Source organism: Ambystoma mexicanum, chromosome 2p (assembly GCF_040938575.1).
Source record: "Ambystoma mexicanum isolate Mex_15411 chromosome 2p, UKY_AmexF1_1, whole genome shotgun sequence".
In the NCBI taxonomy this organism is placed as follows: domain Eukaryota; kingdom Metazoa; phylum Chordata; class Amphibia; order Caudata; family Ambystomatidae; genus Ambystoma; species Ambystoma mexicanum.
The window spans coordinates 1,401,695,915-1,401,720,463 of record NC_090923.1 but is presented as its reverse complement, the minus strand read 5'-3'; the positions used below and the strand labels follow the sequence as shown (position 1 = coordinate 1,401,720,463).

General features: G+C 46.9%; 1 protein-coding gene across 30 annotated transcripts in view; it reads left to right on the top strand.

Moving 5' to 3' along the window:
• MAP4 (microtubule associated protein 4) overlaps positions 1-24,549 on the top strand; it is a 2,534,981-nt gene that overhangs the window by 2,189,364 nt on the left and 321,068 nt on the right. The gene's annotated exons all lie outside the window — the stretch shown is intronic.

Sequence of the window (24,549 nt, the reverse complement as noted above, 5' to 3'; positions counted from 1 at the left end):
TTTGCCAAAACTTGATTCTAAAATGGCGTTGGCGTTCGCCTCTGTAACTCTGCGGGCTTCTCCACAGAAGCCCTCCAAAGGGGTGCCACTCTGTCTGGGGTACTTAGGAGGGGTGGAGGGGGATTTAGGCACCCTGGACTGAGTTACCTTGGTAACTCAAGTCGCACTCCGTCCTGATTGGCCCAAGTGGTGAGCCGGCCGGCTCACCACTTAGCATGTTTGAGTGACAGCTAGGCTGGGTGAATGGGGGTTTGCTGCATAAAAGCAGGGCTTTGGGGACTGGAACTTCAGAAGTCGCCACAGGACCAAGAATCCGACGAGGGAAGAGCTGAGCCGACCTGCTTCGACGACACCACCCGGTGGAGCGCTGCTGAACCGTCTCACCACTTTTCCCGACGACCGAGGAGAACTCTTAACGGAGTGGCTCCTTCCCTTGACTGGTGGGGACAACCAGTTTTCACCTTCTTTTCGCTCCTCGAGGTATCTCGTGGCCGCCTTGCCCGTGCCAAGCACCCCGGCAACCGGAATACCACACTTTTACCCCTAACCGCGAAAGTCGGTACAACCCTTTAACCGGAGGACTCCGCGGCTGGTTTCTTCCCGGGCAGTGCAATGACCTTCTTCTTCTGCTCTTCAGCGAGAACTTCTTCTCCCCTGACCGACGTCGAGCCTTGCTGCCACTGCCTGGAACAACTGCCACCGCTGGAGGATCCTTTCCGCTTAAGGTACCGTGTTCCGCCTGGCTTCCCTTGCCACCGACTGTACGGGGTAGATTTAGCCCCCGGCTTTCGAACCTGGGAGTGCCTGGGACACCCTGGCTAAACTTTCTAAGCCACTCTAAACTCTGTCTAACTCTTTGCAAGACTTTGAATCCCTAATAACAGTGTGATCTTGGACATTTTCGCACCGGCTACTCTAAGAGTGGGCCCTGCCTAGTGACTTTTGCTCACCTGTGACTTTGTGCTTCTTGGAGCCTATTGCAAGTGCTCTGGGCCTTAGAGTGGTGTGTTTAACCCATTTCTGTTTCTTTTTATCCCTTTCTTGAACCTACTAGAGTGTCATCTAACGTTAAGCGCTCACCTCTGTTTTAATTATGTGGTGTTAACTTAGAGTTGTCTAGATAGGAGTAAGGGTTGAAACTGCTTTCATTATAACTGTGTTTGAAGTGTTTTTACTATATTTTGCTAGAGTGATTTCAACTTATGTGTGTTTAATAAATAAATAACTATATACTTTTGAAACCAAGCTCTGGTCAGTGTTTGCTTGTGCTATTGTATTTGAGTACCTATTGTGTATACTTTACATACTGCCTAACTCTTCTTGAGGGAAGTCTGACTGCTCAGCCACAGCTACCAGGTAAATCTGGGTGGTGCGGACTGCTACCAAGTGGGTTTACTGCTATACCTGTAGTCTTAAATCTTTTGCAGTGTTCCCCAAGGGAACTGCACAGGTTTCTGCCTAACACTCTTCACTTCTTATTACCTTTACTTCATCTGCATTTTCACATTGTCAAGGTGGCAATGGATATGATCAGGTTAGCTGTAAGCTTAGATTTGGGGTCAAGGAGTGGTTAGGTGGAAGAGTATGGGTTAGAAAAGTAGTAGTAAATGTGACAAAGTGAATGTATGGCGAAGTGAATGCTGAAGAATTAAAGACATGCATCCCTAGCTTGTACAATTGTGTCATGCCCAACCACAGGAAGGTGTGATTAATCCGATGGAGTCATCACTGATTGCCCTTCGGTGATGACCTTCCATGTGGCCACGGGACGGCAGCCGCTAACTGATCTTGACTCTGGGGGCCGCTGTATGAGGGAGGATCACATTGGGGGAGACTACCAGGGGAGCGGGGGGGAGGTGGTGACTCTATTGGGTGAGACACGATATTGACCCCCTCTCCCCTGAGGAAGACCCTATAATACATAAGACCGTAATGGCTTCTCATCACTTAACGTTCCACCCTATGGTAAAAGTAAATCATGTTAATCAAGCTCCCATTTTTGACTCGGAACATTCACAACTCCTACTTAACATCCTCTGATTTTGATGTACCTTTATGTGAGGCTTTTGAACAACATTTAAGAAATCCAATAACATCTGTGGACTTCCACTCCCATACATCCTCAGGGTACTGAGACAAAGAAGGGGTGGAAGAAGTCTATGCAGATCAAGAGAAGCCTGAACTATATCATGCAGGCTAGTTGTTCTATACCTAAAATATGCAGGACATTTAAAAATGGCACAGGCAGTGCTAGAGGAGACCTTGTAGGAGAAAGCAGTGAGCAAGAGGACATTCAAATCCTTGTGGGGGCTCGCGAACGCGAAGCACACATACCGGTGTGGAGAGAAAGGAGGGAACACACAGCAGGCACACCTGAAGGGCTGTGGAAGCACTGGGAGCCACAGCGGCGCTCCTGTCATGCCGAGAAGCAGCATTCTCTGGTCTTGGCTACGGAGGGAAGTTAGCGAGTGATCGCAGAGCTGCAGGGAATGCTAGGGGAACGTCCACAGCATTTAAGAAGCCGACCTAGCGAAGCAGCTTTGTCGTAAAGGCACGCCAAGAGTCGGGGATGCTATGAGCAACCAGTGAGTCTGCCAAAAGTCGTTGGGGACTCTGTGGCGTACCGACGTGCGTTTAAACAAAACACTATGTTTTGAGATTGCATATCCAAAAGTGGTTTATTGCAAACATAACACAATACTGTTTTCAATATCCAAGAAGGAGAATATTTGAATGCTGATGAGACGAAGTGCATCAACAAACCATAAGCAAGTATAGGTGTTGAGATGCCAATGCGGGGGAAAGCTAAAGCAAGTGTTGCCATAGGCAAATATATCAGGCACCTCAGCATATGCGCCACTGTGATATAGTCACAAGGGTAGTGAAACAAATAAAATGTCCTGGCAAGGGAGTATAACAGGCACTTGAAGTTATATACATTTTCTGATATTGTGGGGAAGGTACCTGGCAGGGGAGTATACCCGGCAATCTGAAAAAACGTCCATAGGATTCCTGGTAGGGAAGCATAGCAGGTGATCCGCAAAGGTTACCAGAAGACATAAAGAAAGACGTGGAAATTGTTTGACCAAGTCAAAGAAAAGCTGTTATGGAATTTACTGTTTGCTCAAGTTAAAGAAAGACTGTTATGGATGTTATTCTTTGAACAAGAACTTTGTGAGCCTAGTACAAAGACACAAAAAGAACTATTGGATAATGACACTTTTCACCACCCTACCTAAAAATCCAGGGGAAGAGAACCACCCTCCAGATCCAAGGGTTTTCCCTTGGAAGTTACCTTTGTTGGAGCCATCCTTATATTTTGATTGTGAACACTTTTTGCCGGTATCAGTTCAAAGACCTTTCCTTGAACCTTTTGGTTTTGTTTCTAGTGTGAGGGTAAGCTTAAAATGGTTGGACACACAGACGGTATTGAAGTTACTAACTACTTGAACCAGACCGATCTTTAGTTTTAGATTTTAGGCACAGAGAATTCCTTTGCAGAATAGGGTTAGAGGGGTGTTTTTCCAACCCATTTCTGTTTAACAAATTGTCTGATTTTGAAAAGAGCATAACCTTGTGTCAGCCTCTCATTCCTGATTCATCACAAAGGCCTGCGTTTGAAGCTCTGAATTGCAAGAGACAACTGCCTGTCTTGGACCGCAGAGTACACGCATGCACTGTTTGGGGGTGGTTATGCCAACTCATTCGCCCTAAGGCCCTTCGTCGCATGCCACAACATTAACTTTTTGGCATCAACCAACGTGGTGGAGGAACACCACCACTCTCCTGTTCAGAAGGACAAAAGGAAAAATAAACATAGGAAGAAATCCCATTCAGTTAGTGACTGAGACCCCTTTCATCTTGTTGAAGAAAACGAGTCCTCACCCAAGCTCATGGGTCTTTTCAGAGATTCCTCTCCAACTTCTCAGGTACGGTTTCCCGCTCAGTCCACTATTCTAGAGCAATGAGGAGGTCTACCTAAAAATACTCACTTAATCTTTGTAAATCCACCAGTGTATTGTCCCTGGTGACAGTTCCATTTACTCTCCTCCACAACCTGGTAAGAATGGAACTCAAACTCATCTTGTTGTAAGAGGCTCACTGTTTCCCGTCAAATCTGTTTTCTTATCCATTGAACATTAATTTGTGATCAAAAGAGCATTGTTGCTTCCTATGTATAAATAAATACATTTTCACCAAGACACTGATGGCTGTGGCACTGGTGGCATCCACTGGATCCACCAAACTTAAGAGTTGGTAGGGATTCCTTTGTTGACCATGAACCCATGCCTACATGCTCGCTCCTGCATCAATCAGCCACAGCTCTGACATTTTTTATTTGGTGAGGTGGGAGAATCCTATCCCATTCTGTATGCTACCCTTGTACTCTGGTGTCGCTGGGGACTATGAGGGAGAGGACTTGCTGTGTCTGGCCGAAGACCTTCAGGATGCTGCCCAGGTGCTGAACATTTTTCCAGCGTAGACTCCAGGTAGACCTTGTACTTAATTTCTGAGGCTGATGGAGGCGGCAAAACACTTTGACGATCAGCAGCCACCAGACTCAATTTTGAAATTTAACTGACCTACAGGATGGATGAGGGCCCTCAGAAGAAGGAAACCTTAATACCTTTGAAACTGGCTTTGGTGGCCCCATTTTGATGGGCCTTGGAGAAGCCGGTGCCGATCCATGCAGTGGACCAGGACCTTGTGAAGGAACATCACCCTTCACCCTTCGATCCAACTTTTGTCTCTACCAATGTGCCCCTTGAGAGCTTGGTGGTGAAGGACACTATGGAAAACTGTAAAATCGACTCTCCTGCATCTTGACTAACTACTCTTTTCCACTATGCAGGGTTAGGACAGAGGTGGTGGAGAGTCTCCCGGCCGAGGAGATGAAGGCTTCAACGCCGTGTTGAAGGACTACAAGGAAGCTACATGCCAGATTGTGGAGTCTGGCCTTGTCACTGCTAAGGAGGCCCTCTTGCATGCAAACCTTTGGATTTACCATGGACATCCAGGTGATGGTGCTGGATATGCTCTAGGCTGGGCAAACCCCTTTGGTGCTGTAGCAGATGATTTGCTCCAGAGGTTTCAGGTCTCTAAAGCTACAGCCAAACCATTAGGCTTGGTGGTTCAAGGGCTCACCGGCTCAGCCGAGAGGGGTAGAGATTTTGGACTCTTCCCCTCCTTTCCTCACTTTGGTCAAGCACCCTTCGACAAGCAGCAGCTGTGCTGCCCTCCTTCCAAGGCAGAGGTGGTGGAGCACAAAGAGGTGACATTGCCGTTTCAGCAGTCCTCGCAGAACCCATGGGGGGAAAGCCTCTCTGAGGAGCATTTCAGGCATGCCATCCATGCAGGGTTGGGGACAGAATGTCCCTGTTTCTCGAGGAATTGAATCAAATCACTTGAGACACTTGGGTTTTGCAGGCCGTGAGTCAAGTTTACTGCCTCCCTCTTGCTCAATGCCCTCTTGACCACCCCCTCTAGGGCCCCTCTACTGCTAGAGGAGGTCTTTCAACTTCTAGCGAAGGCACTATAGAGCTGGTACCTGAACGAGGCAAGGGCTGGTACTCTTTACTTTCTGATTCCGAAGGAGAAGGGGGGGCCTCAGCATCACCCTGGATCTGAGGCTGTTGAACCTGTACCTGCATAAAGTTCAAGGTGGTCACCTAGGCTCAAATCCTACAGTCCCTCGAACTCCAGGAATGGTTGGTGTCCTGGGATCTGCAGGAAGCCTGCTTCTGTTGCTGATACATACCAAGCACCGGAAGTATCTGGGATTTGCAGTGGGGTCCCTCCACTACCAGTTCAGTATTCTGCCTTTTGGCCTTGCTTCGAAACCCAGGGTCTTAAAGTCACTGGCAGTGCTAACAGCTAATCCCCAGAAGGAAAGCATGTGTCTTCCCCTACCTGGAGTACTAGCTCACCTGAGCTCGCTTTCCAGACTAGTCTTAAGCACATCTGTACCACGCATGCAAACTCCCTGTTCCTCAGGAAGCCTCATGTTTGACCATCGTAGTTCATCAGGTTCATCAAGGTGGTATTGGACACCCAGCTAGGCAGGGCCTTCCCTCCCAAGGATTAGATGGCAAACATATTTTTGATGGTCCATGCCTTTCATTCTCAGATGTTTATGTCGGCCTCTGTGTCTTGTGGGCATCATGGCCTCCTGCAACTTGGTGGTTCAATAGTGATGGCTACCCAATGGCCTTTTCGGTGTCTGTGTTCCCAATTTCAGGCATTGATCCAGATAAGAATTTGAGGTGCAAGTATTTTGAACTTTGAGAGTAAATTTGATTTCAGAGTGGTAACAATGTGTTTTCTACTTCATAAGAGAGTAAAAATTATGACATCCAGCCAATACGTGTACAACATTAACTGTATTGATATCAATATGCGGCAGCGCCCACATCGTGACAGAAAAGTAGGTTTCCTTCTGACTAGATGAAGCACAGGGTGCAGTCGCACAAGCAACGTCTCAAAAATGGAATCAATGAGCACTAACATTCTGGGCTTCCATTGCATGCAAAGAATAGTTACAACAGCTGCATATGCTTTGTAGTGCTTCACTCACTTGGAACAGGCCAGCTTGAGTAGGAGCAGTGCAGGCTGTCCTCAAACAAGTAGAAAAGGCAAGTAAGGATAGCAGCAGTCTAGAAAAGGTTGAATAGATCTGTGCCTCACTAAAGCAAGTGTAGAGGTGTCCTACACATAGAACACATAAGTAAATTGAGCTCCCCTGTGCCCGCTTCAAAAACAGATATAGCATGGGATGCAGGAGTGCACACTCGCATCCTGATATCTAAAAGGAATGCAATTGACCTCAGTAGATAATTCAATCTTAGTAGATACTTGTAGATCATTCTTTCCGCACAGACGTTCTAGTACTGTGGTACTGTTAAAAGATTCCAGTCCAAATGATGGATACCCACACACTGTACAGCGCTCCGCTGCTCTGCAGCTAGGTCTGCGCTTTAAACAATAAAATAAAATAGAACAGGAATGTCATGTGTCTCAACAGCACAAGATTAGCAAACACAAGATTTGGGTCACAGCAGTAGGTATTCCACTCTCATTGAGAAAGAACTGCATGGGATGGAGCAAAGCACCCCTACACTGAACAGGTAAATGAAGGGCCTCAGCAATTCAACCTGCACATGTGTAGAAAGGAAACCGCATAGCCCTCAGCAGTCCAATTTCCCATCGCAAAGAAAATGCCTGGCATGGGTCTCTACTACGATCTCTGTGATTCACCATCCTCTCGCATAGAAAAGGTACAGCATAATCACAGCAGCGAACGCACCACCCACAAAGAACAGGAACAATTAATTGTATCTTCAGTGCAATCTCCTCACAGATGGTACTAAAATAATTTTAATAGCAACTCGTCCAAATAGGTAGGCTAACTCTGCCTCTGGAACCAGAAAAGCTCCACGTAATAGTAATGTAGTTAAGCCATAATTGGAAGTAATTCAGCCTTAGAGCAACAAATGATTTGTGTACCAGTGCCCAGCTTGTTCACTTCAAAAAGCATCTTTCAGGATAGGATGTTAATATTATGTAGAAGGTTGAGTCCTTCAATACGCCTTTCACTATCCCCCTACAAAGGTATGCACGTTTGATCTCTTCTGTATATATTTTGTATTTTATAAGCCGCAAACAAATCTGCCCAATTACACACTAAAGCAAACATGACTTGTAATATTTTTGTGATTTGCTAGCATAATTATCTTTTGATGATTAATGAAAGTCCTCATTTCCTAGAACTGTTACTACATAGTGGCATACTAGTGTTGTGATAAGAGACAGAGAGGTGAGTGCTTTATGAGGAAATCTATATTTAATCTCATGATCCAACGTTGGATGGATCAAGTTAGCCTTGCATCCTTCAGAGGTTGGTAAACTGGCTATAGACTAGGGTAATAATTGCAGTGCTTACAAGTTGGAGGAACACTGCATGAAGCACTATATAAAAAAGTTAATACCTGTCTGGATTACCACTGCAGGGACATGTTTTGTGTGAATGTTTGAAAGATGTTGCCCCCACCACCCCGCTCCCTTGTGATTGTTGCAATGACAATCACTCACCCTTGGCCCTGGTCTGTGCTGCTGCTGACAACCGTTTATCATGTTATTTACTACAAGGGTTGAATGGATTTTTGAAAATAGATATTGCATACTCATCGTTGCCCCACAGAAGGTTTTGAGGTGGACATATACACTATTTTTATGAGTGTAAATTAAATTGTAAGAGTACAAATTACTTGACTCATCAAGAGTGTTAAAAGTATGCAATGGGCAACCAGAACATGACAAAACTTGAAAATGAATAGAGCACATTAGAAACAAAAGTTATATAGCCAAGATATCTGTTTCGAACAATGTATTTCATTTTTGGAAAACTTTCTTTTACTCCATATGTGTGAACACTCCACATAGATGCATCTTGATGATAAATGCCATAGCAGAGGAACCCTAAACATGGTTTTGTGCAATGCAAGCTTGCATCCACTGAAAACAGCATACATTTTTTGTTGCAAAGGAAATGCCCCAATTGTAATTACGTTTTGCATCTTCTTACTTCTAAGAGCCTAACATGCTTATAAAATTATTGTGTGCATAATGTTCTTCTCCATGGCATCTACAGGCACAAAACACAGCAGAAGTATAACAGAAATAAAGTATTCCTTATCTATCTATGTGCTGTTTCTTTCTGACAAGCTCAATCCACACAACTCGGAGCACAAATGTTGTTTTCAGACCACTTCACTACAGCCATCAATTTCGTCCATGCAGATAAAAATCAAATTGTGTGTTCTGGTTTCTGGCACTTGGCTTTTTTACTGCCGTGGTGCGTAAATGATACGCATGGAAAGATAAACAGTGTCATATTTATACGCTTTTGATGTGTAAAAAGGCCTAGTACAAACCTTATGTGGAAGTCTCATTCCAAGGCACCATGTCAGACCTGTTACGAGACTCTGAGAAGGTTTCTCACGGTTTCCTGTGCTGGGCCTTCCAAGACAACCTGCTGAGAGGGTCATTGATTTGGCAAATTTGGCCCCAAGTGACTGGTCACCGACGCCTCACTGAAGGCTTGGGGCGTCTCGCCTTTTAGATCTGACAGGGAGACGGTTTTGGTCTTCGATGAAAGTTCAAGAACACATCAATTTGTTGGAACTTTGGGCGATCAGGCTGGTGCTGGCTGGTTGCCTGCCTTCCGTGTGTCTAGGGGAAATGGAAATGTGTGCTGGTCATGCAGATAACACTCCTATGCCATTCACTTCCTCAACAAACTGGGTGGGATGAGGTTGTTGCCCTTATGCAAGAATGCAATAAGACTACGGTTCTGGACCCTGGAGAATGACAGGTCACTGTCAGCGGCCCATCTTGCAGACACCGAGAACATAATTGTTGATACTCGAACAGACAGACATAGGCCTCCCAAGAGTGGGAGTTCTTCCAGCAGGTTCTGGAGACAATCTTCATCCTTTCGGGGACTCCTCAGAAGGACCCCTTCACTTCCAGGGCAAACAGGAAGTGCAAATTGCTCAGCTCCTGGGTGTGTGTTCCGCAGTGAGAGCTGGGGGATGCATTGGTTGTTGAATGGAACTTCGATCTCCTTAATGCGTTCCTGCTGATTGCTGTCATTCCGCTATTTCTCATGAGATTGTAGCTTGTTCGGCTACACATAAATGATGATCACTCCAGACTTGGACATAGGGGAAGTGGTACCAGGAGCTTCTGAACATCTGCCCTCCCCGGTGCCTTCCAGTGAGGGTGGACCTACTGTCGCCCTCGGGGGGCCTAATCCTCCATCCGCACCTCAGTCGTCTGAACCTTGATGGCCTGGCTGCTGAAGGTCTGAGGTTAAGGAGTGGGACTTGTCTGACATCTTGGTTGTACTCCTTTCCTCTTAGGCCAGCCACCAAATCCATTTATACCTGCAATTGGTCTAAATTCTTGGCTGTCTCCCCAGAGTGAAGTCTGAACCCTCTCTCCTGTCTTGCGTCTTCTGTACTGCATTTCATGCTTTCCTTAGCACAAATGGGCCTGCATATTACCCCTGTAAAGGGGTATACATTGCTACCATTTTGGTCTTTATAAGAACCCCTGTGCAAGGCTCTCATTTCAGAATCCCCACTGTTATGCAGTTTGTGTAGGGCTTCTCTAACCAATTTCTCCCATGTCAGTTAATTGTTCCTGTATGAGATTTGAATTTAGTGTTAACATTCCTTATGGGAGCTCCGTTTGAGCGCTACATTCTTGTTCATTAAGACTGCCCGCGTTTTAGGTGATTTTCCTGGTGGTGATTACTTCCACGTGACAGGTGAGTGAGCTCCAAGAGTTGTCTGTTAAGCCTCCCTACTTGGTGCTTTCCAAGAAGAATGCGACTTTGAAAGGTAATACATCCTATCATCCAATCACTATTAGAGGATATGTCCAAGATTGTTTATAGGATTCTACTGAAGATTGGAGGAACAGGTGACAGAACAAGACATTTTGTCAGACCCACAATTGGCCTTCAGGATAGATAAAGGCACTGTGTATCGCTGCCTGAATCTATACCTGATCTCGGGCAAATATGCTGTTGGGCTGGGGTCTCTTGTCTACACAGACTTTATGGATTTAAGTTTGGCTTTCGATCACATAGATAGGAGCCTTCTCTGGAAAACCCTTGATGAAATGAAAATTCCGAAACCTCTGATTTGGATGCTGGATGCTTTTTATGCTGACTCATAGGACCATCGCTGTACCAAAGTAGGAGGTGAATATATTGAGGTGGGAAAATGGTCCGGCAGGGGTCTGTGCACACAACCCACCTGTTCAACCTTAATGTAAACCCCCTCTCATCTTTTTTGGAAGCATTGAGGGCTTATGTAGCCCATTGTGGGGAAAGAAGGCCGCCGATCCAAAGTTAGGCCGATAATGCAGTGCATCTCGCTAGAACCCCAAAATCCTTAGTGATTGGTTGTTAAATATGGTGACTACATGTCACAGTGAAGACTCAAAGTAAATTGTCAGGTTACGTTAAGTACTTTTCCGCCATAAAAAGGCGATCTCTGAATGTATCTTTAGATGGTAATAGACCAACCGCCTCTGAACATTGTGGTAGATCTGGTACTCTATAAATAAAAAGTTTAATAAGTTCTGTATGGATGTCGTACAAACCAAGAAAAAGTCCTCCGTTCAGAATCCTATGCTAATTCTGTCCCTACCACTAAAGAAAAAGGGCAAACCAAAAATTCAACAAAGTTAGTTAGGGCAGATGCCCAACACAAGAATGGTGGCTGGTTTCTGAAGCCTCCCACACCAACCCCACCCCCCCCAGCTCCCCACCGCTCATGGTCTGATCCCACAGATACACAGTTCAAGTGAGTAGTATGCATGTCCTGGGCACTCTTCCCTACTTTGGAATCCCTGGTTCATATGCCCACAAAGAAAAACCCTTCAGCTCTCTCCAGTTTGGGACCTCCGGTCTGTATCCATGATTCTAATGTATAATGGGTGCTTTCACCTCTTGGCGTTTCCTGCGAGGCAGTAGAATCTTCAGAGGACTTCCTTATTGACTACTACTTCTTTGAGAATAGGCTTTCCTTGATGAGGAATGGACGATCCTCCCTGAAGCCACAGTGCCTACCTGTTAGAGCAAGCAGGGCACAGGGACCACTGAGAGGTAAGTCCTGTATTTGGGGTAAAAGCCGAAGCAGAAAATAACCCAAGATGTGGTGGATGAATCTTGTAGGCTCAGTATCCAATGTCTGATGGTTTGCAGAGTAAAGTTCAATCGGGTGCTATGTTGACCAGGAGTTCAGGAAGCAGTTCAAAGTGGGGCTTTCAGTATGCTGAGACAGGTGAGATATGAATGAAAGAACCAGAAAGAGATGTATAAAGCCAGCAGAATGGGGACGCAACGCGGAATAGCGAATCGCCAGCAGCAGAGAAGAAGCAGCCTAAAGTAGAAAAGCAGGGAGCAGAGGCGATTGCTGGAAAGAGCGATGGTGGCAAAAGCAGGGCAAGCAAGGAGGGAGCGGGGGCACAGACACTAACAGTTGGAAGAGCACAGAGGTGGAGGACCTTGAGAAAAACAAGCGTCTTACCCAAAGAAGACCCTCGGGTTGCAATGCTCCGTTCTTTGTGAGTTCGGATGGTAAATAGGATGGCGGGCGCCATCTTGGCAGAAGACTAGACCAGCACTGTAACGTTCAGAGTACAACGTGCTGGAAACAGTACGTGCAACCATTTCCATCGTCTACACATGGAATAGCACGGTGCTATGATGCTGTACCCCATTTTAGCGATTTGCTCCTTTTAACTGTTCTTGGGGTCTCAGGATTCCCTTCCGACATTGGGTGCTCAATTTGTTCTCCTTGCTTTGTGACTGCACTTCTCTCACCCTGCCTTGGACTCTTGGTTCTTTACCTCACCTTGGGGTGTTGCTGGCCTCACCTGGTCTTGGGGCCTTGCTTCTTTCAACCGGCCTTGGGGCCTTGCTTATCTCACCCGGTCTTGGGGGGGGCCTTGCTTCTCTCACCCGGTCTTGGGTCTTGCTTCTCTCACCCGGTCTTGGGTCTTGCTTCTCTCACCCGGCCTTGGGCGTCTTGCTGCTCTCACCCGGCCTTGGGGGCCTTGCTGCTCTCACCCGGCCTTGGGGGCCTAGCTGCTCTCACCCGGCCTTGGGGGCCTTGCTGCTCTCACCCGGCCTTGGGGGCCTTGCTGCTCTCACCCGGCCTTGGGGGCCTTGCTGCTCCCACCCGGCCTTGGGGGCCTTGCTGCTCTCACCTGGCCTTGGGGGCCTTGCTGCTCTCACCTGGCCTTGGGGGCCTTGCTGCTCTCACCTGGCCTTGGGGTCCTTGCTGCTCTCACCCGGCCTTGGGGCCACGCTTCTCTCACCCCGCCTTCGGGGTCACGCTTCTCTCACCCGCATTCGGGGTCACGCTTTTCACACTCCATCTTGGGGTATTGTCTCCCACCCCGACCTTGGGGTCTTTGGGGGTGGGTTTGCCGGTAGTTCCCTGGAGCCACCACGAACCTTTGGATTCCTGATGGTGCTCATCGTGAGAGCCGGCAAGATGGACTGCACACAGTGCTGCTTTGGTCTCTCAACAAAGCTCCGCAGTGGGTATGTCTCCCCTCTTCCTGCGGGCTTCCGGTTGGACTTTGGCATGTCACTTCTCAGTGAACTGGTTAACCGTGTTTTGCTTGGCATCTGCTCCCGGTCCCTCTTCCCAAGCAAGCGTTTCTGGCTTATGGCCATGCAGGGTTGTGAATGTTCTGCAGACGACTGCACTGACACATTTGTCATGTGCTTCCTCTGTCTGACCACACCTCCCAGGAGAAGGTTTCTCGGCTTTTCGAACTCTGCAGCTCTCTCTATCTTTGTCCCACTCCAATTGTCTCTTTATCCATTACTCTGCCATGGGGTGGCACCGTCCACCGATCTTCTGTCCCAAGCAAGGACGGTGTGTACAAACGGTCAGAAACCATATCAGCCATTCGTACAGGAAGTTTTAAAGTGTCATACATTTTAACAACATAGATATTGGGATCTTAAAAAAGGTAGGATAACTGCTATCCCTTTCTAGGGATTTCCTGTCCTCTAAAGGGGAACAGGGGAGTTCACCCCAATGAGATCCACTTGCCCCGTCTCCGGCTGGGGCTGTTATGCTTAGCCGGCTCGCCTCCCTAGTCCAAAAGTGGCAGACCCAACTTGGGGAGAGGAGAGGAATTACCTTGATTAGTCACACCATTTTGATTATCTAGTGATTAGATTTTACCAGCACCCAACATGGATGGGATAACATTGATAAACTGAGGATAAAGATGAACCAAGTGATAGCTGATCTCTTTATATTTGCTGAGGACCTTGCAACAGCACACAGTTGAACACATACTGACAATTTGTAAGGGTAAGGCAGTAGCAGCAAGGTTTTACGGGAGTCAGTTGTGGGGTTTTGGGACTCTAGAGACATACAGAGTGGAGAATCTTTTTCTCATGCCTTTTGGGTACCACTTTTTCCACTTCAACTTATGTTAGACAGTTGGATACTGGCTAAGCTTATCTTTCGGTCGTACTATCCTTTAAGCCCATTCTATTATGGCACTCTCAGCTCTAGTGAAGGTGGGAAACTAACAAAGAAGTGGGTAAGGAAGCTGTTATTGTTGATTTGTCATAAAATAGGATGGCTGTTGTTTATAAGGAAGTCATTGCGTAAAGCGGGTCTCGGGTTCTGCTTTGGCAATCCTAAAAGCATTGCTAAAATCCAGAAGCCGTTTCTCATAATAAAATTCATGAACCTCTGAGAAATGGAGAGGATGTTAACCTTCAGAAAACTTCTCTTAGGCTATATCCTCCTCTCTCCTCTTGGTGGGACCTGCTTGGTATCTCACCAGGGTTTGAAATACAAATCATCGGATACGCCTGACCAATGCTCGGCTTAATTTCTTTCGTTTAAAAGCCATTATATGCAATTGTTTAGATCATCCAAATGTAGCTGATGCATGCAAGCTGTCTGTGCGGTCAGAGGGGATCATTGTCTCTCTTTGTACTGTTTTGCTACCTATATAATGATGTTAGGAAACATTACTGATTTCTTAAGGGGAAGTGGTTTATGGCAATGGAGGCAGGCTTTTATGTTGTTACTGTCCCTCTACGAAGCCAAAGTTGCTTCTACACTCGCTTGTTGTTTAAAGGTAGCTTGGCATTGGAGAATAAAGATGCTGGCACCGGTCTTGAAAGCTTTGCCCATATTCCAAAAGAGAAGTTGATGTTGTGCTACCATTTTAGGTATTCTTTTAAGGTTTACATTTTATGTGCTGCGGGATGAGATGTCGTTTTCATGATTTTACTGGAATTTTTATGTATTTAAGTTTTTAGAATGTATATATTATATTTTCCTATTCTGTTTTTATAGATTATATAATCCAAAATAAACTGAATTGATTAATTCACTTTGATGGATAGACCTTAGTCACCAAGGTTGTCAGGCTTTCATCTCTCTCAAAGTAATCCATCTTCCTGTGTTTATCACTCTGCCTCAACCGTCTAAGATAGAGAGGCTTTGACATGCCAGATTATATTCAAGCTATTCATCCTCCAGCAGAGGTATATGTGCTTACTGGCTAGGACTAAGGAGCTCAGGTGTAGGAGTCTGTTCTGCGGGTGAACATAAAATTCCTTGTGCGCATCCGTTTCGTCCAGTTTACGACTGGAACGCTCGGATGCCCCTTCCGCACAATGTCTCGTTGCCTATGGGTTCGGCACCCTTGATTTTTGTGGACACTTCGGGGGGTGGGCCTTTGTGGCAACCCTCCCCTCTGCGTCCCTGGAATTATCCTCCTCATGAGAGGCCTCCTTTGGCAGCTCCAAAACCGTCCCCGGAGGACGCCTTTTTCAGCAAATTTCAGATGTTAATGCGTACCGACCCCATGAGAGAGTATTTCAAGGGTCTTTTTAGGGAGATATGCCCGCCTGCACCTCCGGCTCCACCTGCTCCCCCGGTGGCTCTGCCGGTGCCGCTCTTGCCTACGGGGCCTCCCCTGACCCTTCCGTCCTTGCCTTCATTGTCCCCCGTGGACAAGACAGTGCCTGACACGGTTCAGCAGGATCCTGACCAGTTGGATGATGCGCAGGCCGATCAGGACAGCGAAGACCAGCCCCGCTCTATTAGAGCTTTTCATGACCGGGTACTGGACATGATGTGCCTATTGGATGTTCCAGTGCCCGAGGCAACCGCTGCGCAGGAGGGTGTGCTTTCGGGGGCATTCACCCTGTCTCCTTCAGAGCGTACCGGCCTGTTCTTGCAGAAGGACGTTTTGGCCGAGGTCCGTAGGGTCTGGGAAAAGCCACACTGTGGACTTTTCGCCAATAAGCAAATTGACGTGCGATACAGGGTACGTTCTTCGGAAGAGGTGGCCCTATCATCTTGTCCGCCCCCCTCCTCCACGGTGGTGGCTGCAGCCACTTTACAGTCCAGGCCTGCAGCATCTTCTTCTACGACGGCTACTCAGGTTTTGGGGAAGGAGGATAAGCTCCTCGACTCCCTTAGGAGGAAGATTTTCGCTAACTCGGCCTTGCAGCTCCGGCAGGCTAACGCAGAACTGGTGTTAGCGGGGGCGAATATGAAGATGTGGAAAGGTCTGTCGGAGTTCGAGGATTTCATTCCGGTCGAGAAGCTGGAAGACTTTAAGGCGAGTTTATCTGATGCCAGGGTCTTGGCCCAGGATCTGCTTGAGGCCGCGGCTCATCACGTCCACACTTCGGCTCAGGGCCTTATGCTGGGAGTTAATACCTCTCGACAGGTGTGGTTGCATGCCACCAAGTTGTCAAAGGAGGTGCAGGACAAGTTGTTGGACCTGCCATTTGACGGTAAAGAGCTTTTCCATTCCACAACGGATGTGAAGATCACCAAAACGAAGTATAGCACCCAGACAGCTAAGTCCTTGTCCGTCCTGGTTAAAACTCCTTTTACGACCTAGAGACTGTTGTCGCAAAGCCAGCCCTCCTCTGGTTTCAGGGGGTTTCTAGATTGGAAATCCCGCAGAGTGGATACCTCTTTGGGGAATTCCCGCCGGAGGCAGCAACGGACTCGGTTTTTCTACCGCTCCTCAGCCTCCTCCTCAGGTTCAGGTGGTAACACCACTGATAAGCCTGCCAAATGAGGGTTCTCCGCGCTTGCACGAGACCCCGGTGAGAGGACGCATTGCTTCTCATTGGGAGGCGTGGCAGACCATCACTGAGGACAGGTGGGTCTTGTCAGTTGCTCGGGCGGGCTTCCGCTTACCCTTACCCCCTACCCCACCCTTCAACCCTCCTTTCCAGCAGTCGGGGTCGTCCTCCCTAAAAGCCGAGGTTCAGAAGCTTCTGGACCTCAGAGCTGTGGAATCCGTTCTCCTTGGGGAACAAGGGGAGGGCTTCTACTCCCGGCTGTTTACGGTGCCCGAACCAGGCTGGCCTGCGCACCATCCTAGACCTTTCCCATTTCAATCTTTTCCTACCCCAAGAGAAATTCAAGATGATCACGCCCGGCCAGATACGGTCCTCTTTGCAGACGGGCGATTGGCTCAGCGTGGTGGACCTTCAGGATGCGTACATGCATATTCTGCTCCGGAATCCACACAGGAGATATCTCTGTTTAGTGCTTCCTTTTGGCCTCAGCTCGGCACCACGTGTCTTCACGAAGATGATGTCGGTGATCGCGGCCTATCTTCGTCTGCAGGGTATCCATGTGTATCCGTATTTGGACGACTGGCTTTTACGCAGCCCTTGCCTGTTGAAAGCCGCCTGCAATCTTCACTCTCTACTCCAGCTCCTGTTCCACCTCGGGCTGTCGGTGAACTGGTGGAAATCTTCCATGACGGTCTCTCAGGACTTGATTTTCCTGGGTTTTCGCTGGAACACGATCGACTGCAGAGTGTACCTGACCGGGGACAGAATGCCGGATCTGTTGGCCATGTGTCAGATGTTTGCGCAGTCGGAGAGCATGTCGTCCTGGTGGTTCCAGAGGCTTCTGGACCTCATGGCCTCGTGCGTGTTGGCTCTTCCTCTTGCTCGTCTCAAGATGAGGCGGACTCAGATGGCTCTTCGGAGTTCTTGACTTCAGGCTGTGGATCCGGACTCCAAGTTGATAACGATTCCGGCTTCCATGAGAGCAGATCTGGAGTGGTGGTTGTCTCTCAGCAATCTGTCGGTGGGGGGCGGGTTTTCAGGACCCACCCCATATGGTGACGGTCGCAACGAACTCCTCCCTTCTGGGGTGGGGTGCGACATTGGATCTTCTTCAGGTCTCGGATCTTTGGTTGCCTCAGGACAAGCTCCTCCACATAAATCATCTGGAGCTTCTGGCAATCTTCCTAGCGCTCAAGGCGTTCACACCGATCATTGCCAACAAAGTGGTCCGTATCCGCACGGACAATGCGGTGTCGATGTATTACATCAACAAGCAAGGGGGCACCAAGTCTCCCCCTCTCGTGGACCTGTCCATCCAGATTTGGGAGTGGCGGTTCGTCATGGTGTCTGGCTACTTGCTGTACACATTCCGGGCCAGCTGAATGTCACGGCAGATGCCCTCAGTCGGCGGACGATGGTCAGCTATGAGTGGGAACTGAAGGCAGAGGTCCTCTCATGGAGTTTCCTGTGCTGGGGCACACCGGAAGTGGACCTCTTCGCTACGGCAGCAAACAAGAAACTTCCTCTTTATGCCTCCAGAAACGGGCTGGGAGCCTCCTCTCTCGAGATTCCATGGCACAACATGAGGGCTTATGCCTTCCCTCTTCTGCCTCTGGTTCATCGGACGATTTACAAACTGAAGAACACAGTGAACTGTTCCCTTCTACTCATAGCCACGTGGTGGCCGGACAGGTTTTGGTTCTCAGAACTTCAACACCTGTCGGTGTATCCGCCGATCAGGTTACCGGTGAGCCCCGATCTTCTCCACCAGGGGGAGCAACAGCTGTGGCACCCCTCCCCACAATCGCTCAGCTTGGCGGCATGGTGCCTGAGTTCAGGTCTTTAGAACATCTTAGCCTGTCTGCGGATAACATGCGTATTATTCAGGCAGCCAGAAAACCCTAGACAAGGTCCCAGTACAGAAGCAAATGGCTTAGGTTCTGTCATTGGTATTTAAACAAGCAGCTGGACCCAAGGGCGGCTACAATTGACACAGTACTGTCCCTTGTATCCCACCTAGCAGAGTCGGGAATTCACGTTCTATCATGCAGAACTTATTTTTCGGCGGTTTCCGCCTACCTATCTACGGACCAATGCTCTTACTCTCTGTCTAATCCAGTAGTTAAGAGACATTTAGCAGGCTTGATGCGCCTTTATCCTCCGATTCATAGTCCGCACCCGTTGTGGGATCTAAATGTGGTCCCGACGGCGTTGTGCCATAAACCTTTCAAACCAATGGCCACGGTGGACCTCAAGCACCTGTCATGGAAGGTGTCCTTTTTGGTTGACGTTACTTCAGCAAGGTGCGTGAGTGAGCTCCAGGCTTTGTCGGTGGAGCATCCCTTCTTGGTTTTTCACAAGGATAAGGTGGTCCGACTGACAAACCCTGCTTTCCTGCCGAAGGTGGTCTCTGATTTCCATCTGAACCAGTCAATCTCCCTACCGGTCTTTTTTCCGAACCCCGCTTCAGAGGCGGAAAGGGTTCTGCATTGCCTGGATGTTAGAAGGGCTCTTAAATTCTATCTGGACAGAACATCTGAATTTAGGTGCTCTTCTCAACTGTTGGTGACTTTTGGTAATCCACAAGGTAAGCGGGCCTCTAAGGCGACTATCTCCTGATGGATCGCTGTCTGCATTACGGAGTCTTACACCGTCCAAGGACTGAAGCCTCCTAAAGGTATTCATGCACACCTGGTGCGTGGCAAGGCAACCGCAGTTGCCTTTCAAAAATATATCCCTTGGGAAACCATCGCAAAGGCGGCTACTTGGGCCTCCCCATCGGCTTTTTGTAAGCATTATTGTCTAGACCTGAGCTCAAGATCTGATGCTCAGTTTGGTCAGGCTGTGCTGAAGAACCTGTTTCAGTAAGAGGTTTTCCATCCTCCCATATTTCATGTAAGGAGTGCTTGGGAATCTCCCATAAGTATGGAGGAAAGGGGACAGGACGTAGGAGCATAACCAGGTTACTCACCGTAGTGACCACTTTAGTCCTAGTCCATAGTCCCCTTTCCTCCATACGCCCGCCCTCCGTCCCCTTTAATAAGGTTCCTCTGTTATTGCTAAAAGGTCTCTGACCTGGCGATAGAAAAGGACTGATGGGCGATGCGGAGATGAGATGGGCGGGGCTATGGCCGTGTGCCGGGCCCCGCGTAGAAAGAGAGGAAGGACTAAACATTATGCAAAATGTTTTATGCTTTTACAAAGTGCTCCGGTCCCGTCCTACAGGACGAGGAATGTCCCGTCAATAGGACGTAGGAATGTCCCATAAGTATGGAGGAAAGGGGACTATGGACTAGGAGTAAGGTGGTCACTACGGTGAGTAACCTGGTTATTGTGCTTGTTCGGGAGGCCCGACTGCACCTGAGGTTAGTTCAGTGGCTCCTCCATTGCCAGTGTTTATTTCAGTGGAACTTGTCTGAACTTGTGCAGGTCTTGAGTAGAGTTTCTCCGAACCTTGTATTTTGGTTCCTGTGGGACAGTTTATTGAGAGGGGCATTGCTTTGGCAAACTTGGCCTCAGCTGACAGTGGTCACTGATTCGTGCTTGAAAGATTGGGTAATTTGCTTGTTGGATTTCACTGTGAGTGGACTGTGGTCTCGCTTAGAGTCTTGGGAGCACATCAACTTGCTGAAATTGAGGGGTGATCAATGCTAATTTGAAAATATGAATGGAGCTTAAAATTTGTCTAATGTGTATTGAATTGCATAATGGATAATTTTTGTTTGATAATATGCCTGTTTCTTTTTTTATTTAAAATTTTATTATCACGAAGATGTTGGCGTATCATGTCTTTGTTTTAATTACTTGCTGATTTATTTATCAAAGAAGTGTAATGGAAGAGATGCTAAAATTAATTTGCTTTTAAAGTGTTTTTGTACATATGAATATATTGAAAAGTTGAGTTATCAACTATATCAATAAAAAAAGGGGGGTGATCAAGCTGGCCATGTGGACCTTCTTACCCTCTGTGAACAGAAAGTGTGTACTGGTCTGGTGGATAACATTGTAGCTATGGGCTACCTCAACAAGCAAGGTGGTGTGGCATCCTTGCCTCTGTGCAGAGAAGCAATGTGACTGTGGTTCTGGGCTCTGAAGAATGTCACAGCGCATGCCTTGAGCAGTTGAACTGTGACTTTCCACAAATGAGAGCTCTGTCTATTTGCCCTCTCTAGCACCATCTGAAGAACATTGATCTGTTCACCCAGCATCAGGAGCAAGCCCTCCATATGACCCTCGGCCACCTGAAGCTTCATTTTCGCTGCTGAGAAGCTGAGGTACAAAGAGTGTGACTTGTTGAACCTCGTTCTGGATCTGTTTTCTCACCTCAGAGGCCTGCCATTCAGTCCATTTATACCTGCAGAAGCTGTACATTCTCATCTTGGAACAGGGAGAGGGATCTGTGCCCTTTCATCTGTCCCATATCCTCATTTCAGGATTGTTTGCTTTCCTTGGCCTGCGGTTTGACAATGTAAAGGGGTACCATGCAGCAATTTCTTTCTTCAAACAGATCCCTGAGCAATTCACACTACTTAGCAATTTTTTCGCAGGGTTTGTGCAATCAGTTTCCACCATGCCAGTTTGTGATTCCGGTGTGGTATTTAAAGTTAGTGTTGACGTACCTATTTGGTACTCTGTTTAAGCACTCACATTCATGTTCATCCATATGATGATGATCATCATGGTTGCCTTCACCTTCGCGAGAAGGGTGAATTGCAGGCTTTATCTGTACCCCCCCTGTCCCAATTTGATTTTGCCCGTAGAGACAGTGACAATGGGAGTCATTAATTCCTCCTGCCCGGACATCCATCTCTCTCGAAAGATCCATCTTCCAGTGTTTTTCCCACCACCTCACCCTCGCAAGGTAGAGCAGCGATTTCATTGGCTGGACGCAGTCTGGGATGTCCACTAATACAGCTGGCAGGGCTGTGACTAAGCAGAACCTGTCACGATGGGTCATTTTCTGCATGTTGGAGGGCCATGAGCTGGCTGGAAAAGTTGTGCCTGAATGTTTCAGGGATTGTACCAGAGGTCTGGCTGCCACCTCTGGCCTACTGAGGGCTTCCCTGTTTTGGACATTTGCCAAGCGGCTACGTGGTCTTCTGTACATTACTGCTAAGATTCCCTTTCGGGGCAGGATGCCAGCTTGGGTTTTCTGAGTTGGGTGATATCAGATTGCTCTTCTTCAAATCCATCTACTGCTATTGGAAATCTGTCATCGATGTGGAACCTCTGGGAGGGAGGAATCCATTATTTTTATTTTATTTAGTGCATTAGGTTATACAAAACCTTTAGGACATAACATCTAAAACCCCTAATAAATCAACAAACTTATTTGACAAATGTTAAAATTAAACTAACATAGTAAGACATTTACAAAACCATACTTAAAATTACAATTCATTATTGATAAACTATACTTAAAAATCATGAACTTACCTCTCAAACGCCTACACAAAATGTAGCAGTCCCCACGTTAAAAGGAGCAAATGAATTCATAAAACCAGATTTGATTGAATTAGATATAATGCCTTTTGCCTTATATGGAAAGTAGATGCTATAGTCAGGCTGGATTCTGCACCATATATAGCCCTTCAAGTAAGCACTGTACAATGCCGGGCATGCCGTTAAGAAGTTACATTGTTTAAACCTCAATTTTGCAGAGGGGACATTTAGGGTTTTCATATGCAATCCCCGACCAACTACCGATATGCTCCAGAGTAGGAAGAATATTGAACTACATACTGGTAGTGAATCTTTTTAATTGCACGCTTGAAACCCTCGTAAAATATTTACATAGCAAGGTCGAAAACCTTGGTAGCTTTATTCTTTATAATGTTTCTTGTGATGTAATGCACCTAAGCTATTCAAATCCCATGTCCTGGTTTTCTCCTTTAGCATGACAATTGCATTGTGAAGGGTGAGCAGGTGTGGCATCGTTGGCTCAAGTTTGACCCAGTGTGCATCAACCGTATCCCGCAGTTCAGCAAGGAAGTAGTTGGATTGTTCAGATTTGTATTCTCTTGAAATAATTCCCAGCAATAAATCAGAATTCAATGAAGGAGAAGCCAATGCCAAATTGCAATGTAACAATATCCATGAGGATTTCAAGGAGGGTAGGTAGCACTAGTTCCAATTTCAGTGCTTCTACTCGGACAGATGACAAACTCCCAAGATGGAACAAAGGGGTTTACCGTCTAGTTTTATCAATCCATCTTATTTTTTTTTGTGGGGGGAGCACAACAGGACCGTACAGAATGCCCGGTATAGTCATCTCATAAATATTGACAAGACCCTCAACGTTGTTACCTCCCTTATTTCCAATAAATGTTTTCATGACCAACCATTTCCTTAAAACTCTAGGGACAATGATATTATCGTAGTAATCACAGCTAGGACATGATTTAATAGGCATACCCAAATTAATATAAGAAATAACAACATTGGGAGGTTTATGGTCGATCTTCCAAAAAGAATGTAATTTGATTCTAGTCTGGCCTCCAATGATTAAAATATTGGTTTTTGAGATGTTAATGTGTAGACAGTTTTGCTTAACTTTGCTTAGTTTTGCTTAGTGATAGGCATATAATCCAGCATAACGGTGTCTTCACCGCAGCCTAACAATGCTATTTGTTCACCCCCAATAGAGGGTGGAAAATTGCGGGCTGCACCTAATGCTACATTCAAATCTAATATATAGAGATTCAAAAGCAGTTGAGCTAACACACATCCCTGGTTTATTTAGTCCCACATTTGTTGCCACTGGATTGGAGATCAAACCGTTGCTGTTTAATCGTACTACCACTGATGCGTCGGACTAAAGTGTCTTTAGCCTATGCAGCAGACAGGGGTAAATTCCCCAATTGGTTAGTTTAACCCATAATAGGGGATAAGACACCAAGTCGTAGGCTTTTGAGAAGTCCACAAAACAAAGGTAGAGCTTCCTTGAATGGTGGCCTCCGACCTTAGCCATGGTGCAATAAAGTGCACAGATATTGTGCATTGTACTGTGGCCTTTATGGAATCCAGTCTGCTGCCTTTGGATCAGGCCTTTTTTGTGGCCCAGGAATTTAGTTGTTTTAGCAATTGCGAGGCAAAGATATTTTGTCCAGAATCCATCATGGCCAATAGTCTATGGCTGGCGGGATCCACCCTACTGCCTTTCTTAAAAACTGGCATAAGGATGGATTCCCGCCAACTAGGTGGTATAATCCCCTTGGTAATGATGTCCAGAAAGATGTTCCGAAGTGTGCACCCAGAAGATGGGGTTGACCCCGCTTTGATGCACTTGTTTTGTGTCGAAGCGCTTTATAAATAAACAGTACAATCCATTGGAAGTTACTTACCTTTTAAAAATATTCTTTGTGATGGATGTTCCTCCCACAATTTCCTCATCGCCCACAACCTGGCCCCCCACACCTCTCGGAAAGATGGCACACCTTCATAGATTCTGCAGTCCCTCAGTAGCAGAGTGCTTTGGAAAATGGCAGAACTGAGGACATGCTGTGCAGCACCTCGATATACACTGGTCCGAACGTGCTATATTGTGTGGGGTGAGTATAGGTGTCGAGCAGAGATGCCCCACACCCCTTGAGGTTGAAACGTTTCCAAAAATCAGCTGCGCTGAGGAAAGATGATCATAGATTAGGAATCCTTGGGAGGAACATGCATCAGAAAAAACATTACCGAGCGGTCACTAATTTGTTCTTTGGGTGATCACTTTTGATGTTGCTGTCACCCGCAGGACCTTCCTTAACTTTCAGTGAAGATGGCTAGTGTGTGTTAGTTACTACAAGGTACTAAACATAATAACTCATACTTCTTCAGTCAAAAGGACAACCCGTAAAAGGTTCTGTTTGTTGTAGTATTTATGTAATTGTAGG